Raw genomic sequence first — 16686 nt, forward strand, 5'->3', positions numbered from 1 at the left:
TACCTCTCTCTCCTCCCATATATATTTGGATTGTGAATTTCAAGTCAAAGCTACACTTTGTGATCTTTCAGAAGTTCTGATACAATTTGTAATTCAAAGCTCATTTACAAGAAAATCATAGGTTTTCTGTAATAATTTCTACATTATGTACATAAATCATATCCAAACAAGTGATGAGCATACCTGCTGCTCTTAATCTGTAATGAACACTTCTCTCTTTCTTCAGATATTGTGTCCAATGTACAACTATTCAAAGCATAATTATGATGTCAGTACTCATAACTGTTCCATGTATATTAAAATATCTAAGTCATGTAAGATGCTGTCAAATGCTGCTTGGGGAAAATACAATATATATTTATTTATTTTTGCATGGGATTTGGGTGTTGCTGGCCAGGTCAGCATTTGTTTCCTATCCCTCAAGAAGGTAGTGTGGTAAGTCACCTTCTTGAACTGTGCAATCCATGTGGTCTAGGTATGTTAGGAAGGAAGTTCCAGAATTTCGACCCTGATTCCATTCCTTTCTCAGTTTTCTGTGCCGGTTTGGAACAAGTGAATGGCCATTTCACAGGGCGTTTAAAAGTCACGCACATTGTTCTGGAGTCATATCTAGGCTAGACCAGGTATGTATGGCAGATTTCTTTCCCGATGTGGATATGCCGGCGTTGGACTGGGGTAAACACATAAAAAGCCTGACAACACCAGGTTTTAGTCCAACCGATTTATTTGATAGTAAACTCACTAGCTTTTGAGGGGATTCCCTCTTCTTGAGGTGAATGGAGAGTTCTGCTTTCACCTGAAGAAGAGGGAATCCCCTCGAAAGCTAGTGAGTTTACTATCAAATAAATCGGTTGGACTAAAACCTGGTGTTGTCAGACTTTTTACCAGATTTCTTTCCCTATAGGGTAACCCAAAGATGGGTTTTTACAACAAATGACAATAGTTTCATTGTTACCTTTACTAAGACAAGCTTTTAATTACAGATTTATTAATTAATTGAATTCAGATTGCTGTGGTGGGATTTGAAACCCAATCCCCAGAACATTACTAGGCTAGTGACATCATCACCATACCTCCCCTTTCTCCAGTTATATTACGGTTAATGTGTTTCATTTAAAAATTGGGAATAGTTCTTTTCATTTTTCTAATACTTTGTAACTAGCCACAATATCATGCACTACCAAAACTGTTTAATGAAGACATTCAGAATGTTCCTGCAAGTTAGAGATTAATGATGATTCAACATTGTTTTAGTACACGAGTTCACAAAATGATCGAAAAATACCGATTTTTGTTTTGCAGACTTACAGATGTTACTTTCTAAATAAGCTGAACTGTTACTTTCCAAATTGACAGAAATAAACATATATTATCAATGTTTTTATCTACCTCATTTATAATATAAAAATATCATAAAGGTGTTGAAATCTGCACTTATAAATGCTGAGGCAGGACAGAGTGATTAATAGTCTATGTATAGAATATGGATTACACAAAACCATTTCCCAGCTACAACTTAAAGCTCTCAAAGTTCTCAAAAGTTAATAAATTGATTCACTGGAATGTAATCAGTTTTCAAGTACCTTAATACTCTTTGAATGGATCCAAACCCACTTTATTTAACTCTTTAGTAGCATGATTTCTGTGCCCAGGCGTGCAATTCTTGAATGTTCAGTACTATTCTGTGGAATTTTCAGTTCCAATTTAAGGATCTTAATTTCAGGGACAGCATCTAGACCCTGTTACATGTCAGCACCTGACATCTAACACTATTTTCAAACAGGTGGCCTCTGAATGGCACATCGTTTGTCCAACTGGGGGTTGTGGACCAGTGAGAAGGTGGGTGGGACAGGTAGTATTGAAGAAGAAGGGAGGCTGCAGAAGGACCTTGACAGGCTAGGAGAATGGGCAAAGAAGTGGCAGATGGAAAACAATGTGGAAAAGTGTGTGGTTATGCATTTTGATAGATTATTTTCTAAATGGGAAAATGCTTCGGAAATCAGAAGCACAAAGGGACTTGGAAGTCCTTGTTCAAGATTGTCTTAAGGTTAACATGCAGGTTCAATCGGCAGTTAGGAAGGCAAATGCAACGTTAGCATTCAAGTCAAGAGGGCTAGAATACAAGGGCAGAGATGTACTTCTGAGGCTGTATAAGGCTCTGGTCAGATCCAATTTGGAGTATTGTGAGCAGTTTCGGGCCCCAGATATAAAGAAGGATGTGCTGGCCTTGGAAAGGGTCCAGAGGACGTTCACAAGAATGATCCCTGAAATGAAGAGCTTGTCATATGAGGAACAGCTGAGGACTCTGGATCTGTATTTGTTGGAGTTTAGAAGGATGAGGGGGTATCTTATTGAAACTTACAGGATACTGCGACACCTGAATTGAGTTGACGTGGAGAGGATGTTTCCACTAATAGGAAAAACTAGAACCAGAGGGCACAACCTCAGACTAAAGGGACGATCCTTTAAAGCAGAGGTGAGGAGGAATTTCTTCAGCCAGAGAGTGGTGTATCAGCGGAACTATTTGCCGCAGAAGGCTGTGGAGGCCAGGACACTGAGTGTCTTTATGACAGGGATAGAAAGGTTCTTGATTAGTAAGGGGATCAATGATCGTGGGGAAAAAGCAGGAGAATGCGGATGAGAAAAATATCAGCCATGATTGAATGGCGGAGGATACTTGATGGGCCAAGTGGCCTAATTCTGCTCCTATGTCTTATGGTTGTTGATGTGGCAAGTCCGATTTAAAGGGCATTTGGTAGCCATTATTGTGCATGCCAGATTTTTTGGAATGGCAGAGAGTAGAGAACAGTGGAGCAGAGTAAGACTGTCACCTGTGAACATAAGAACATAAGAAATAGGAGCAGGAGTAGGCCATCTAGCCCTTTGAGCCTGCCCCGCCATTCAATAAGATCATGGCTGATCTGAAGTAGCTCAGTTCCACTTTCCCGCTTTCTCCCCATAACCCTTAATTCTCTTGTCTGTCAAAAACCCATCTACCCGTGTCTTAAATATATTTAGCGAGATAGCCTCCACCACTTCAACGGGCAGAGAATTCCAGAGATTCACCACCCTTTGAGTGAAGAAGTTCCTCCTCAACTCCGTTCTAAACTGCACCCCCCCCTTATCTTGAGTCTGTGCCCTCTAGTCCTGCTGTCCTTTCTGAGCGGGAAGAATCTCTCTACCTCTACCCTATTCATCCCTATTATACGTCTCTATAAGATTCCCCCTCATCCTTCTAAACTCCAACGAGTACAGACCCAGTCTATTTTGTCTCTCTTCATAGTCTAACCCCCTCATCTCCGGTATCAGCCTAGTGAAACTCCTCTGCACTCCCTCCAAGGCCAAAATATCCTTGTGTAAGTACGGCGCCCAAAACTGCACACAGTACTCCAGCTGCGGCCTCACCAATGCCCTGTACAGTTGCAGCAAGACCTTCCTGCTTTTATATTCTATCCCCCTCGCTATAAAGGCCAGCATACCATTCGCCTTCTTGTTCACCTGCTGCACCTGCGGACTGGGTTTTTGCGACTCATGCACAAGGACCCCCAGGTCCCTTTGCACTGTAGCATGCTGCAGCTTTTCGCCCTTTCAATAGTAATCCCTCCTACTATTATTCCTGCCAAAGTGGATAATCTCACACTTGCTAACATTGTACTCCATCTGCCAGGTCCTCGCCCACTCGCTCAGCCTATCCAGATCCCTCTGCAGACTTTCCACACCCTCCGCAGAATTTGCTTTTCCACTCATCTTCGTGTCATCAGCAAATTTTGTCACCCTACACTCAGCCCCCTCCTCCAGATCATCTATATAAATGTAAATAGCTGAGGCCCCAGCACCGATCCCTGTGGCACTCCACTAGTCACCAACCGCCAATCAGAATAGCACCCACTGATACCAACTCTCTGCCTCCTATTAGACAACCAATCCTTTATCCACGCTAACGCCTTACCCCCAACTCCACACCCCCTAACCTTCTGAAGCAACCTTTTGTGCGGCACCTTATCAAACGCCTTTTGAAAATCGAGAAACACCACATCCACCAGTTCCCCTCTATCTACCGCACTAGTCACATCCTCATAGAATTCCAATAAATTCATCAAACACGACTTCTCCTTAACGAATCCGTGCTGCGTCTGCTCTATCAAACAATTCTTCTCTAGGTGCCTCGCTATTTCTTCTTTGATGACGGATTCAAGCATTTTTCCAACAACAGACGTTAAACTAACCGGCCTATAATTCCCTGCCTTTTGCCTGCTACCTTTTTTAAACAGCAGCGTAATATTAGCCATTTTCCAATCTTCCGGCACTTCCCCGGAATCCAGCGAAGTTTGGTAAATAATCACTAAGGCATCCACTCTGCCATTTCCTTCAGAACCCTGGGGTGCATTCCATCCGGTCCTAGGGACTTGTCCACCATCAGTTCCGCTAGTCGATCAAGCACCACCTCTCTAGTGACAGTAATCACATTCAGGCCCTCAACTCCTATCATCCTTCGATCTTTAATATCCGGCAAACTATTCGCGTCCTCCTCCGTGAAGACCGAGGCAAAAAACTTGTTTAAGGCCTCAGCCATTTCCTCATCTTCCACCACTAAATCCCCCCTCTCATCCTCTAAGGGTCCAACATTCACATTTGAAATGATAGCATCACAATTTACCAATGGGTCCCTGCAGGTGTTCTTAGTCTGGTGGAGCATGCTGAGAATTTCAAGAGAAAGTTAACTAGCCAAACAAAGTAGGCGTGGTTGGAAGTGGCTCAGGAGGGGGGCAGCCACAGTGCTGTCAGCAGGACCTGGGTAAAGTGCAAGAAGTGCTTGAATGACTTTCTGAGACATGGCAAGATGAATGCAATGCATCAACCAGATGTCAGACCTTTACTTTGAAAAAGGCACGGTGGCACAGTGGTTAGCACTGCGTGCTTCAAAATGCCAGGGATCTGGGTTCATTTCAGCCTTGGGTGACTGTGCGGAGTTTGCACGTTGTCCAAATGTCTGTGTTAGTTTCTTCTGAGTGCTCCGGTTTCTTCCCACAGTCCAAAGATATGCGGGTTAGGTTGATTGGCCATGCTAAATTGCCCCTCAGGATTAGCAGGGTAGATACATGGAGCTATGGGGATAGGCCCTGGGTGAGATTGTTGTCAGTGCAGGCTCAATGGGCTGAATGACCTCCTTCTGCATTATAGGAATTCTATGATAGTTACCAACAGACCCACAACTGAGCAACATAAGAGCACCTGGTACTCAAGAACAGTGACCATTTCATTCCTGTGCAGTGAACAAACATATGAACATATGGTTCAGAATAGGTCATTTGACCTCTTGAACCAGCTCTGCCATTTAATAAGACCATGGCTGATCAGATTGTGGTGTCAACTCCACATTCTGCCTAGCCCCAATTACCTTCAACTGCCTTGTTCGTCAAAAATCTATTTACCTCTGCCTTAAAAATGTTAATTGATGCTGACTTCATCACACTCTGGGGAAGAAAGTTCTAAAGATTCAAACCCCTCAGAGAAATATTTCTTCTAAATTCCATCTTAAATAAGAGACTCCTTATTTTTAAACTGTGTCTCCTAGTTATAGTCTGTTCCATTATCTGTTTTCAGCATCCATCTTGTCAAAAACCCTCATGTTTCAGTAAGATTACTTCTCAATTTTCTAAACTCCATTGGATACAGGCCCATATAATGGGATGGGGGAAGGGATGGGGACATTAAGTCAAGTGAATCTTTTCCGAACTGCTTCTAATGCACTTACATTCTCTCTTAAATGAGACCAAAACTATAAACAGTATTTGAAATGTGGTCATAGTAATGCTCTATACAACTGTAATAAAGGATCCTTACTTTTATTATTCCATTTGCTTTGTCATTTTTTAAATTCATGCGTGGGACATAGGTGTCACTGGCTAGCCATCATTTATTGCCCAATCACATGCAGGCCAGACCAGATAAGGACAGATTTCCTTCCCTAAAGGACATTAGTGAACCAGATGGGTTTTTCCGACAATGGTTTCATAGTCATCAGTTGATTCTTAATTCCAGATTTTTAAAAAATTGAATTCAAATTCTATCATCTGCCGAGGCGGGATGCAAACCCAGATCCCCAGAACACTAGCTGAGTCTCTGGATTAATAGTCTAGTGATAATAGCACTAGGCCATCGCCTCCCCTAGATCATCAGATTCCCTAAGAACCTCAGTGACAACATTCCATTTATTTTCCTAATCACTTGCTGTATCTGCATACTAACATTTCCTAATTCATATGTCAAGACACCACAGAAATCCCTCCATATCTCAGACTTCTGCAATCTCTCATCATTTAAGTAACATACCAATTTTCTATTCATTCTTCAGTATTGTTATATAGCTTTTAAACACCTTCCAAGCACTCCAGTTTAGTGAGACAATCAAGGAAAGTAATTCAGCAATTTCTTTATTTAACATTTTTAGTACCAATTCAAACATAAACAGTTGCAACTCATTAACGTTTTACTGAACTTTAATTCCTAACTTGCACTTTAACTCTAACTGAACATCAACTTTAACTAAACATCAACTTTAACTATTTAACCAAAAATAGATACCACCAAGTTTAGGAAAACCTTGGTCAAGAAATATCCTCGTGTAGAATTTATCTTCTTCTCTGAAGCATCCTTCAGAGTACAGGTCTTCTTTTGATGGTTGATCTTTTTGAGTTATTGCTGACAAACAGAGGCTCATATATCTTTTTATCCACAATTCTTCATGCGCTTCTGGAAGATTCTCTATCATCCAGCCAATGAATTGATCAGAAACCCCAAATGCATCATTTGATTAGGTCAATCAAATACAGCCAGAGTAGTGGCATTATTCACTTCATATTTAGGCCCCTTAAGTGCACATTGTTTACATTCCAATGCTCTGATAAGGAACACTAGCTCCAAAGGTCTGTAAAGAAATATTCCTTGCCATGGACAAGCTGTAAAATCTTACACCTTGTGTCCTCTGAAAAGTTCCAGGTCACTGGCCACAAGAAATCTCAGCATGCTTAACTCTCAGCCAGAAAAGCCATTTTAAAGTCACTATTGCCATTGCTGTTGTAGCCACTCTTTCTCCATACATAATATAGACATATTATATTCCAACGGCCAAATATTTTCCCGCTCACTTCATCTGTCTATATCCCTTTGCAGGCTCCTTATCAGCACTTCACAATTTACTTTCTTACCTTTGACACAAACAAATTTAGCGAACATATGTTCAGTCCCTTCCTCTAAGTCATTCATATAAAGTTAAATGGTCAAGACCAGTCTGCTCATATCTTGCCTGCCCAAAAAAGACCCATTTATCCTCACTCTCTGCTTCCTGTTAAATAGCGATCTCATAGCCAGACCAATAAGTTACCCCAAAAACTGATTTGCGAAGTAACCTTTGATGTGACACACTTTCTATTCCCCATCTTACCCCAGCACACACTGTTTCCCACCCCACTCCAGGGATTATTTCCATTGAGGGTCTGCTTTATAATTTAGTCCTAGATGCCCATATTTGCTCAGCAGAACTTCTTTCCAAGTTCTACCTATGTCATTGGAACCTGGATCTTCCCCCCTCCCATTATAGGTTTTCTCCAGTCCAGAGTAGATGTCCCAAACCCTGGCACTGGGCAGGCAACACACCACAAGGATCATGCTCTTGGCTGCAAAGAACTGTGTCTATCCTCCTGGCAATACTGTCCCTAACTACCACTGCATTCCTTTCACTTTCCCTGCTTGAATGGCCTCCTGTACCATGGCCAGTTTGCTTATCCACCCTGCCCACAACTTTCATCCATCCAGAGAGCAAGAACCTCAAATCTGTTGGACAACTGTGAAAGTTGTGGCTTCCCCACTTCTACCCTTTGCATCCTCATACCATTTCACTCACAGTCACACCCTCCTGTTCCTGACAACTCAGCAAAGACCCTATCCTAAAGAATGTGACTGCCTCCGAGTGTAAAGTGTCCAGGTAACTTTCCCCCTTCCTGATGCATCAGTGTCTGCAGCACAACCCCCAGATCAATGACTCTAAGCCATGGTTTCTCAAGATGCAGATATTTACTGCTGACATGTTTACCCTGCATCACCCCAGTGTCCAGGAGCTCCCAAATTCTGCAGCTGCAATATATCTCATCTGCCCTACCTTCATGATTATGTGTTAATTCATTCTAAAAAAATTCATAATAAGTACTGCTACTCCCAGTAGGTTACTACTAGTAGTAAAGGTTAACTATAACTAATAAAACCTCATGACCAATAAATTACCTGGGTTTTGAAGATAAACAAGCAAAATATTCACCAATTAATAATTTATTTGTTTTCTTGTGATGTTACACTTTGATTTCTCTTAGAACCCAGCTATACTTCTCTGGAGCCACAGATTGGACTGGATTGGATAGCTCTTCGAGGTGGTGGTATTGTCTCTAGATCCATTTTTTGACTGCTCCCAAAGCTAACACAAGATTTGTGGAGGAAGCTACACTGAAGACAGTGAATGAATTGCAATTGAATGCGATGAAGGACATCACCTTTGTCTCAACTTTCTTACCCTTGACTTCACAGGAAAAAAGAGCACAACTCATGAGAAAGGGATTAGTCTAGTGGTGAAATGGCATATCTTACTATTCTGATGTCCATGATGGAGATATTGTCAGGATAGCAACTCATCATGTGATGGCAGGATGGAGAAACTATGAAGCTGGGCTAGCGCTTAATATAAAAAAGGATAGCAAGAGTTTTTATAAATATATAAAAAGGAAGAGGCTGGCTAGGGTGAATGTTGGTCCTTTAGAGGATGAGAAAGGGGACCTAGTGGTAGGGGATGAGGATATGGCTAAGGTATTGAATAACTTTTTTGTTTCTGTCTTCACGGAGGAGGACGTGAATAATTTGCCGGGTGTTAGCGATGGAAAGGTGGTAGGACTGGAGGGTCTTAATGACATTACTGTTACTAGAGAGGCGGTGCTCGACAGACTGGAGGGGCTGATTGTGGACAAGTCCCCAGGACCGGATGGAATGCATCCGAGGGTTCTGAAAGAAATGGCGGAGGTGATAGTGGATGCCTTGGTGGTTATTTTCCAGACGTCGCTGGATTCCGGGGAAGTGCCGGATGATTGGAAAACGGCTAATGTTACGCCGTTGTTTAAGAAGGGTGCCAGGCAAAAGGCGGGGAATTATAGGCCGGTTAGTTTTACGTCTGTGGTAGGTAAAATGTTAGAATCTGCCATTAAGGAGGAAATTGCGAGGCATCTTGAAGGGAATTCCTTGATAGAGCAGACGCAGCACGGTTTCATTAAAGGGAAGTCGTGTCTGACAAATTTACTGGAGTTCTATGAGGATGTGTCTAGGGCGGTGGATAGAGGAGAGCCGGTGGATGTGGTCTTTCTTGATTTTCAGAAGGCGTTTGACAAAGTACCTCACAAGAGGTTATTGCAGAAGGTCGAGGGACATGGAGTTGGGGGTAGGGTGTTAGCGTGGATAGAGGGTTGGTTGTCAAATAGGAGGCAGAGAGTGGGGGTCAACGGGTGCTATTCGGATTGGCGGATGGTGACTAGTGGAGTGCCCCAGGGGTCAGTGCTGGGGCCTCAGCTATTTACCATTTATATAGATGATCTGGAGGAGGGAACCGAGTGTAGGGTGTCGAAATTTGCTGATGACACCAAGATTGGGGGAACGGCAAATTGTGTGGAGGGTGTGGAGAGTCTGCAGAAGGATCTAGATAGGCTGGGCGAATAGGCCAGGAAATGGCAAATGGAATTTAATGTTGGCAAGTGTGAGGTGGTCCACTTTGGTAGGAAGAATGGTAGGAAGGACTATTACTTACGGGGCGAAAAACTGCAGCAGGCGACGGTGCAGAGGGACCTCGGGGTCCTTGTGCATGAGTCGCAAAAACCCAGCTTGCAGGTGCAGCAGGTGGTCAGGAAGGCAAATGGGATGCTGGCCTTCATAGCGAGGGGGATTGAATATAAAAGTAGGGAGGTCTTGCTGCGGCTGTATAGGGCATTGGTGAGGCCGCAGCTGGAGTACTGTGTGCAGTTTTGGGCGCCGCACCTGCGCAAAGATATTTTGGCCTTGGAGGGAGTGCAGAGGAGGTTTACTAGGCTGATACCGGAGTTGAGGGGGTTGAGCTATGAGGAGAGGCTGAATAAACTGGGCTTGTACTCGTTAGAGTTTAGAAGAATGAGGGGAGATTTCACCGAGACGTATAAGATGATGAATGGGATGGATAGGATAGAGGTGGAGAGACTCTTCCCGCTCAAAAAAGACAGTAGGACTAGGGGGCACAGCCTCAAGATAAAAGGGGGGCGGTTTAGAACGGAGTTGAGGAGGAACTTCTTCACTCAAAGGGTGGTGAATCTCTGGAATTCTCTACCCGTTGAAGTGGTGGAGGCTGCCTCGCGAAATATTTTTAAGACGCGGGTTGATGGGTTTTTGATAAGAGAGGGGATTAAGGGTTATGGGGAGAAAGCGGGAAAGTGGAACTGAGCAGCGACAGATCAGCCATGATCTTATTGAATGGCGGGGCAGGCTCGAAGGGCTAGATGGCCTACTCCTGCTCCTATTTCTTATGTTTTTATGAGTCTGCTCAAGACAAGTTGAATGGATCTTGCCTTCCTCCCATGTTTTCTCCATGTCTATACATAAGCTTTAATGACCAGCTGCAGCTTTGTAGAAACAGCTGCTGCCAGTAAAACTTCCCTAAGTCTTTGGGCCCAATTTTACCAATGCATTGTGCCCGTTTTTGGGCATGAAAACTTGGTAAAGTCGGGCATGAGGTGATTAGTGCAATGTGACTGCATCCGCGCAGATGCTCTCTTTACCAAGGCTCGAAAATGGCCACGGTCTGAACTGCGCCCGAAATGAGCGCAACGGCGATTTAAATGCATTTGCGTGCATTTAAATTGAATTAATGGGCTGCCTGCCCAACTTTACCTGCATTTCCCCCTTTACTATTGCGTTCGCCTGTCCGGATTTGGCACGAAACAGACTTGCTGGCAAAGATCTATTTCAGACGCTTCAACCTCTGAAGAGATAAGTTCAGAGGCTCTCTGACGCAAATCGGTGGTGGTGGTGGGTGGGGGAGGGAAATGGGTCAGTGGGGGGTGGAGGAGGGAGGCCAGATGGATCTCTACATCGGGGGGCAGGGGCAGGAAGTGTCTGCTGCCACTCTGCAGGTGATTGATGGGGATGGGAAGGGGGGCAGAGGGTCACGATTGGTCTGGATAGTGGGGGGGGGTGGTGGCACAGTAATGTTGTGAGGGTGGGGCAATATATGTGAGGGCCATTGTTCCCGGGCTGCGTTATCTGCTTTTTGCAGCCCAGAAACGATGGGAGAGGGGTGCTTTTTTTCAAATTTTTTTAACTGCGCATGCGCAGTTCAAAGCTCTGATTCGAGCTGCAGCACTTTGGATATGAAAAGCCCCACCCACAGCACAGTTCAGACTCATGATTTTCTGTTAGATAAGTGTGTATGGGGGTGCCTGAGAACAGTTTTCCAAGTTGGATCTGAATTACACCCAGATTCAGCACTTAGAATCAAAATGGTAAAATCGGATCCTTTGTGTTTTGCAGAACCAGTTGTGGAAGAGTCTCAAGCATCACAATGCGACTTCGCATCTACTTATAGAAGAAAGATACATCTGAGACAACATAGTCACATCAGACAATAGATAACAACAAGTGTTATGCAAGGATTACCTGCAACAACCAAGATCAAAATCTGATGATAGATTTACAGAAGTGATGTGGAATTCTCTGCCTGTTGAAGTGGTGGAGGCTGCCTCGCTAAATATTTTTAAGACGCGGGTTGATGGGTTTTTGATAAGTGAGGGGATTAAGGGTTATGGGGAGAGGGCAGGAATGTGGAACTGAGCCACGACAGATCACCCATGATCTTATTGAATGGCAGGGCAGGCTCGAAGGGCTAGATGGCCTACTCCTGCTCCTATTTCTTATGTTCTTATGTTCTTAAATGCAGGAGAGCTCATGCAGAGGTTTGGAGCTGTAATGAAATATGGAAAGACTAAGGTGCAGTTGGAAAGCATAATAGGAATCCACTCAGTCTGCACAGAGATAGTCACCACACTGTCAATCATTAACAGTCTGGTAAAAACGTCCAACAGGGTGTCTGTTGAGGTTAAATACCTCCCATCAGCATGAGTAAGATTGCTCTTTTTTCCTGCAAAATCAAGAACAAGAGAGTTAAGACAATGGTGTCCTCTTTCACCAAATCTTTGTTCCTGGCTCAGGCATGCCTCTGGGCACAGATATGGTTACGTTCCCTGAGCAGTATGTACCCTGAAGCCACTCAGCTCAAGGGACTGCTGCTGCTTACAGAAGTGGAGACTTGATTGTTATCTGTGTATTTTATTGCACTCACCTGTGGCACCACAGCAAGAGATGTGTGCCCAAGTGTCTGCTGGAGGCTGTGCAACATATTGAGGAGTCTAAATAAGAAATATTTTTGAAACATAGCAGAACCCGTGTACTCCAATATTCTCTCACACAGGGCACCCATCACTTGTTTGATGCTGTGATGAGTGGTCACTTGTGATATGTCACTTATGTCTGCTGTTGCCTTTTGCGATGAATCAGAAGCAAAGGAATTCAGCGCCATTACCAATTTCACAGTAAGATGTGCCCATGCGATCAGGAAGACATACAAGTTAGCAATCGTTTTGATATGCACTGATATGTTTTGATATGCAGTTGTGGCAGCACTGCTCTGACATGTCCAGAAGCTGATTATTTGACAATAGACACAATGATGAGGGCCTTTGTGCTCTGCCTGCCTTTCATGCATAACTTCTGCATGCCTCAAGACCAAAGGACTGCATTTTTGATTTGATCTATTATTGTCACATGTATTAGTTTACAGTGTAAAGTAGTGTTTCTTGCATGCTATACAATCAAAGCATACTGTAAATAGGGAAGGAGAGTGCAGAATGTATTGTTATAATCAAAGGTAGGATTTAAAGAAAAACTAACTTAATGTGAGGTCAGTCCATTCAAAAGTCAGATGGCAGGAGGGAAGAAGCTGTTTTTGAGTCAGTTGGTGTGTGTCCTCAGACTTTTGTATCTTTCTCCCGACAGAAGAAGGAACGCAGAGTGTATGTCTGGGGTGCCTTAATTATAAGAACATAAGAAATAGGAGCAGGAGTAGGCCATCCAGCCCTTCGTGCCTGCCCCGCCATTCAATAAGATCATGGCGGATCTGAAGTGGATCAGTTCCACTTTCCCGCTTTCTCCCCATAACCCTTAATCCCCTTGCCTACCAAAAACCTATCTACCCGCGTCTTAAATATATTTAGCATGGTAGCTTCCACCACTTCAACGGGCAGAGAATTCCAGAGATTCACCGCCTTTTGAGTGAAGAAGTTCCTCCTCAACTCTGTTCTAAACTGCTCCCCCCCCCCCCCATCTTGAGTCTGTGCCCTCTAGTCCTGCTGTCCTTTCTGAGAGGGAAGAACCTCTCCACCTCTACCCTATCCATCCCTTTCATCATCTTATACGTCTCAATAAGATCCCCCCTCATCCTTCTAAACTCTAACGAGTACAAGCCCAGTCTATTCAGCCTCTCTTCATAGCTCAACCCCCTCAACTCCGGTATCAGCCTAGTGAACCTCCTCTGCACTCCCTCCAAGGCCAAAATATCCTTGCGCAAGTGCAGCGACCAAAACTGCACACACTACTCCAGCTGCAGCCTCACCAGTGCCCTGTACAGTTGCAGCAAGACCTCCCTACTTTTATATTCAATCCCCCTTGCTATGAGGCCAGCATCCCATTTGCCTTCCTGACCGCCTGCTGCACCTGTAGGCTGGGTTTTTGCAACTCATGCACAAGGACCCCCAGGTCCCTCTGCACCGTAGCATGCTGCAGCTTTTCGCCCTGTACGTAGTAGTCCTTCCTACTATTATTCCTACCAAAGTGGATAACCTCACACTTGCCAACATTGTATTCCATCTGCCAGGTCCTCGCCCACTCGCTCAGCCTATCTAGATCCCTCTGCAGACTTTCTACACCCTCCGCACAATTTGCTGTTCCACTCTTTGTTCTTTCGGGGCAGGGTAGGTGTAGGAAAATGCTTTGTTGAAATGGCGGCGTGGGCTCGTTGGGCCAAAGGGCCTGTTTCCCGTGCTGGGTTGTTCTTATCTTTGTGTCGTCAGCAAAGTTCGACATCTTACACTCAGCTCCCTCCTCCAGATCATCTATATAAATGGTAAATAGCTGAGGCTATTATATGCTGGCTGCTTTTCCTACAGCGGGGAGTATACATAGTGTTGATGGATGGGAGGCTGGTTTGAGTGATGGACTGGGCTTCGTTCACGATCCTTTGTTGTTTATTGCGGTCTTGGACAGAGCAGGACCCATACCAAACTGTGAAACAACTGGAAAGGATGTTTTCTATGGTGCATCCGTAAAAGTTGGTGGGAGTTGTAGTGAACATGCCAAATTTCCTTAACCTCCTGAGAAAGTAGAGGCTTTGTTGGCTTTCTTAACTATAGCGACAGCATGGAGGGACCAGGACAGGTTGTTGGCAATCTAGCTACCGAAAAATTTGAAGGACTTGGCCACTTCTACTTCTTCACCATTGATATTGACAGGGGCATGTCCTGCACCGTGCTTCCTGAAGTTGATGACTATCTTCTTCATTTTTTTGACATTGAGGGAGAGATTATTGTTATTGGAGTGGCTCTTCCTCATTGCTGCTCATCACCTATTCAAAGTAGCTGATCTTCGACTAGAGGGCTAAATTTCTACCAGCTGCACTGTAATGGCTGCCAGCACCCCTCAATATGCATTTCCGACTGCCCCGTGCCTACATATTAAACTCTTAGCAAGCTCTTTTTAAGCAATGGCCACTATGTGCAAAGCATTAAGTGCTCTTTGTTCTTTCCCCCTCTTTTTTTAATTGTTAGGAATTGGTTACCTCTCCTTTATGACTGGCATCGCTGGCACCTCCTCTCCAGGGATGTACTTGTGACCGTGTGTGTTTCCTATGCCTCTGATATTTAATTTTGCCCATCAGTAAATGAAGATCCAATAGCCTTGCTCTGGTAACAATTGAAAGAGAAATTGAGGGTAAAAACAGAGGAAGAAAAAAATTGATGGGGAGGTAACATGTGAGATGTATACAGCGAGGCTTGAAAAACCAGGAGAAGAAAGATGGTGATGGAAATGGCCCCACCAAGGCTACAGTAAGAACAAACCTAGGACAGTTGATTTCTATCAGTGCGTGATGTGTAAGAGCAAAAAGCCGTCCAACACAATTTTAGTCTGAAAGAACTATGATCTCAAAAAGTTAGAAAGAAGTTATCCTAAGAAGTTAGAAAGTTCCAACTGATGTTCAAAGCACCCATTATTTTCACCTCATCATTCACCATTTCAAAATCATAATTAACAGGTAAACTGAAGATTCAACTCTGCTAAAATTATCTCTGCTGCATGAAAATGGCTACTGTAAACTAATGACTTTGGTACAGGTGAGGTTCCGGTGTTTATGATGATCCAAATTTATCTAGGTTGAACCTTATAGATCAGGAAGGTCTATGTTGTGTGTTTGATCTATACTGGGTTCACTGATCAATTACTGGTCTCAACACCAGGTTTCCTTGTCCACCAGCTGCAAAGTGATGCTTGCTATAACCGCGGTTAGCGCTGCTGCCTCACAGTACCATGGGTCTGGTATCAATTTTGGCCTTGGGTGACTGTCCGTGTGGAGTCTGTATGTTCTCCCTGTGTATGTGTGGGTTTCCTCCAGGTGCTCCGGTTTCCTCCCAGGTTAGATGGATTGGTCATGCTAAGTTGCCATTTAGTGTCTAAAAATGTGTAGGTTAGATGTGTCGGAGGGGGAAATGTGTGTGGGGTTATAGGGAAAGGGCAGGGGAGAGGGCATGTGTAAGATACTCTGCCAGAGAGTCAGTACAGGCTTGATGGGCCTAATAGCCTGTTCTGCACTATTGGGATTCTATTCTATGATAAGTGCTGATGCGTGGAAGAAGACTGAAAGGAGGGTTGAAATTAAATTGTCCACTGACACTCATCATCTAAATTCACAAATAAATAATGATCACTAACAGAGGCTGCCTGGTGCTCATGGAACTGTACTTCAAGCAAGGAATCAATGCCTTCAGGAGAGAAAATTGGGAATGAAACATGAGTACATTTTTGTCCTTTTCTACATTTCTCTTGATCAAAGTCAAATTTCATCACTCTTAATCCATCTTCCTATTCTATGTCATAAAAGAAAGATAAAATGTTAGAAAAGTGCGATTTGTCGTAATGAAATTCCTGTCACTAGCTTACAACTTACGGGACACATTGAAATAATACCCTCCCTTGTGATTTCTACAGATGTAGAAAAGAAGCAATACCTTAGAAGTATCACATCCAAGTTACCTTCATCACCACTGTGAAATCCATTGCGCTGGGTCAATGTTCCTTATCTGCATGTTTAAAGGAGCACCATTACCACAAGGACTGTAGCAGTTCAAGAATAAGTTCTCAAGCTGCCAGAGTCATTCACAGGTCAAGAAGAATCATTTAAAAAGCCTCCTTTTGGTTTGGTAAATCTGAACCTCATCATTTCATCAATATCTTTTGATTCCATCTTTCTTCAGAAATAATCTGATCATCTGTTGATCTTATTTGCTTTGATCACCTGATTTTGAA

Source organism: Carcharhinus amblyrhynchos, chromosome 12 (genome assembly GCF_965287045.1).
Source record: "Carcharhinus amblyrhynchos chromosome 12, sCarAmb.v2.hapA, whole genome shotgun sequence".
NCBI lineage: Eukaryota > Metazoa > Chordata > Chondrichthyes > Carcharhiniformes > Carcharhinidae > Carcharhinus > Carcharhinus amblyrhynchos.